Consider the following 4,332-nt stretch of genomic DNA (forward strand, 5'->3'; position numbering starts at 1 on the left):
TTTTTTTTTTTTTTTTTTTTTTTTCATTTGGCTTTATGTACTATATATGTGCTTTCAATTTTACAATTCTTCCTCCCAATTAAACGTGTATGTTAGACATCTCCAACTTTCATTCTTACGGAGTATGAGTATCTAACTAATAAAAGATGTCCATAGTAGGATTAATGTGTGATTGCTTTACAGCACATTTTACAATCTGTTTAAGGACTAATCTATCGATAGTAGGTTTCCGGAATTAGTATCTAGTGAGTGTCAAGTCTGAACCTTTCAACCATGAGTTAAGGAGGTTAATAAACTCTATCAAAACTTGAAGCGTTTAGTGCGTATATTCTTCTTTGATAACCTGTGAAACACACAAACTATTGTGATTCAATATTCGTATATTTTCTTAGTTTGAGATCACACACTTAATTCTATTCATTTAATAAATTCTCCATTGCATGATTTCTTGCTATATTAAAATGAGCACTCGATAGCCTTTTTTATTTTTATTTTTTTGGCAAAGAACATTCGATATCCTTTATTATCAAATTTATTCATCTATTTTGCTGCATCTTTATTTTTCCTGAGATCATGAAACCAAACTTTAAAGATTGTTCAACCTAAATAAACGTATTGAATGAGATGTTGCTGCACATTTGTTAAAGAATCAAAAGCACAAAACCACAAAAAGTTAAGCTTGAATAAAGAATCTTTCCTTTATTAATGTTTAGAAAATCTTCTCAAAACAAAACACAAGCTCTGTTTTTCTCTTATGATCTCTATTTATATTGTTTTAGACTTCCTTTTCTAAAACATCCTAACTTCCTTTTTAGTCTAGGATTACAACTTTTCCTTTTTCTAACTAGATTCCTAATTCCTTTAAGATATCTATTCTAGAACATTCTAGAAGCTTATCCAACATTTGTCTGACTAATTGAGAAATTTAAGATGTAGTTACAAATAAGTGGATAAATATATCCATTCCTTTTTATTTCTACTTATTAATTTTAACTTGCAGTCTTACGAAATAATTATTATGCATGTGCGATACATTTTTAAATGATTAAACTTACTGTGAAATGGTTTGTGAATTTAAAAGAAAACACGGCATTCTATATATATTATATATATAAAAATAAATATATCAAATGCTATCTATATTCTACTTTTTCATTATACATTAAAAGAAAAATTGAGACTGTTGTTCAGTTTTTGAAATCAACAAAATAGTTCAAACTAAACCTCCCATTCTAAATTCAAAATTTAGTTATTTTAAAACCAAATACTAAATTATATGAACAAAACCATGAACCCGAAATCTTGATTAACCGTTGGAGAAGGTCTAATGAATCTTGATTAAGTTTGGAAAATACTATAAGTTGTATCAACAATCCCGAAAGTCTTTATTCAGTGTATATCTGGTTAAAGATTATCTGAAATTTTATAAGGATTTTAATTGGACTTAAACTCTTACTTTGGAAGTCGGAATACAGTGGACTAAACTTACAAGACAGTGGAATTTTTCAAAAAGTATGTCTCCGCTCTCTCTTCCCTTCAATACTCTAAAAAAAAGAGAGAAAAAGAGAAGAGAAAGATTAGAAAAAGAGGGATAAAAGTGAATCGAGGAATGTTGCGTAAACCGTGCATACTTCGAATCTCATAGAAACCTTATTTATTTTTTATTTTTAAAATGAGTACAGGGTTGATAAAACAAAATAAAATGATACCCTAGAAAATTAAGAAAAAATCAACCCCTTCGAAGTGAGAAAAGGGAGAGGAAAGGAGATATATGGAGAATGTCTAGGCAAGAAAATAGTCTATATCCCATGGTAAGAACTTGTCTTTATTTGCTTAAATTTATATAATGAGATAACAATGGTGAGACCAGATATTCCAAAGAATTGTGGGATTTGAGTAAGTAATGTTAATGCTTTTCATTGACAAAGGATATGAAATAAGTTTTTGAGAGTCAATGAGATGAAGAGTGCAAAGATCAGTTACTTGCGGTTCAGTGAGTTCCTATATTTTAAAACCTCTTTCACAGGTTGACTTCTGTTTTGCTTGAGGGTAAGCAAAGGCTAAGTCTGGGAGAGTTGATATATCAAGGTTTTTACGGTTTTTAACCATGAAATAAGTGTCTTTTAGAGTCTTTTGATGTGTTTTTAGGTTCTTTGTGAGTCTTTATATGTTTTATAGGATTGATAGACAGGTTTTCACCCAGGGTATCAATCCCCTATGTAGTTGTAATACAAAGGGTTATCAATCCAAATGGTTGTCTATCGCTAGCAGGAAGGATATGATCAGTACAATACAAGTCAAGCCAAGCAGATAAGGTTTTGGTTCTAACAATCCTAAAATAAACAAAATAAAAGAATGTAAACAAGGGAATCACACGACCTAAGCACTCGATGCAAGCAATCGAGTACTGGATAGAGTGGGGTGATCGAGTATGCAAGTGAGATATGAACAGCTCGAGGTATTACTCGATACTGGTTATCGTGTACCTGATCGGGTAGGTAGTCGAGTAAGTAAAGAAAATACAAAGAATTAAAATACAAAAGTTCCTAAGGATGGGGGTAATTGAATCCTAAGTATTCTAGACCAGTACGGATGCCTTACATGCCTCAAGAAATTATTTCCCAGACAATGAACCTCTAAGACCTTATCACCACACTTTCGCACTAGCAACAATCAACCTTGAACACATTACCACACTATCGCACTAGCAATATGAACAAGCAGGCATTAAGAACGATTCATTATTGTCAGTAAACTTAAACTCATCTAATTTCTTACTCAGAGTCAAGTAAACCTCTAGCATTGGCTAAATTAAACATTTTATCTACTCCTTTCGACCTGTATCATTTGTAAACGCCCTAGATCTAATCTCAACCTTTCGGTCTGTTGACAGCATTAAGAACACCAACCTAGAAGGAAATCTATCAATCATTTACAATCAACTAAGGCATCCTAACTGATCAAGAACACAAAATCATCTATCCCATCCCCAGAAACTTTACTACACTACTCGGACATAGAAACGAATAATAAAGCAACGAAAATGAATGAAAATGACATTGTATTGAAAGATAGAGTAGAGTAGAAAGAGTACAAGATAGAAATCTAAAAAAACTACAAAAATAAAATTGCAAAACAAAAAGAAAATGTTTGAGTCGCTCAGTTCTCTCACAGAAGCTCTCGCTCTCTAGTTTGAGGGTCTGCGGCCTGCTCTTTTGCGAGCTAGGAGAGGAGGGGGTTTATATATGGAAACCCTTTTGACCAAGCTTCCCACACCTGCCCGATGGTCTACTCAATGGGGTACACGATGGTGAAGTCAGGTTACTCCTCGGGTGGATCTTCGGGTTGCACTTCATGCACTTGGATCCTCCTCGATTGTGTTGGGGTTCGGACTTGTTCTTGCAGCTCGATGGCTCCTTTGGGTACATGCTCGGGTTGTCCTTGTTTTTCCCCATTTTTGGCTCTTTAGCACCTGTTTTCATCCAAAATATGCAAATGCAGAAATGCAACACCCTAAATGGTCTAAAAGTGGATTCCTACAGTAAATGACCTAAAAATGCTAAGTTAGAGGTATGAACAATGCAAAATATGGACAAATAAGGATGCTAAAAACATATAAATTAGAGAGTTATCAGACCCCCAAACTTAAATCTTGCTAGTCCTCTAGCAAGGAAGTAAGAGGGTACGGTTTGAAAGTGGGGACTCATAACCTTAAGGTACTAACCGAAGGATTCAAGCTATAGTCCTTAAAGATAGTTTAATGGTTCTAAGATCAATCAACATACTTACAAATATTTTTCTATGCTTATTACCATGCATCGATCTAGCTCAACCTCCAACTAAAGATAAAGAACATCTCTTTTACATTCAATTAAGTGTTTGGCGAATTCTTGTAAATGGAAGGTGAATCAAGCTCAATCGGTTTTAAGGGTAAGACTTTTTAGTAAGGTGGTTTCAAACAAATTCTTTGGGTGGTTTTCTCTCAAAAGAAGGAATGCTAGACAGTTGTGAAAACTATCTAAGACTGAGAACATTTTGGGCATACAAAGCTTAACTCTTGATGATGTACCCTTTTATCATTTACTCTCTTTGTTTTTTTCTCTCTTTTTTTTTTGTATAAAACCCCCTAGAATCAAACTACCCAAATCCTTGATTTTAACCTCTTTTTTAAGCTCTTTCTCTCTTTCTTTTTTTTCTTTGCTAAACTCCTAATATAAATATATATATATATATATATATATATATATATTTTCTTTCTTTCTTTCTAGGAGACTATAGCAAGATATTTTTTTTTAGAGACTTAGAGCTAATTGTTCTAACCTTAGGGACTTT

General features: G+C 33.0%; 1 protein-coding gene across 1 annotated transcript in view; it reads left to right on the forward strand.

Moving 5' to 3' along the window:
* Positions 1-4,332, forward strand: part of LOC104704663 (transcription factor MYB90-like) — a 21,805-nt gene that overhangs the window by 1,469 nt on the left and 16,004 nt on the right. The window lies entirely within an intron of this gene.

Source organism: Camelina sativa, chromosome 7 (genome assembly GCF_000633955.1).
Source record: "Camelina sativa cultivar DH55 chromosome 7, Cs, whole genome shotgun sequence".
NCBI lineage: Eukaryota > Viridiplantae > Streptophyta > Magnoliopsida > Brassicales > Brassicaceae > Camelina > Camelina sativa.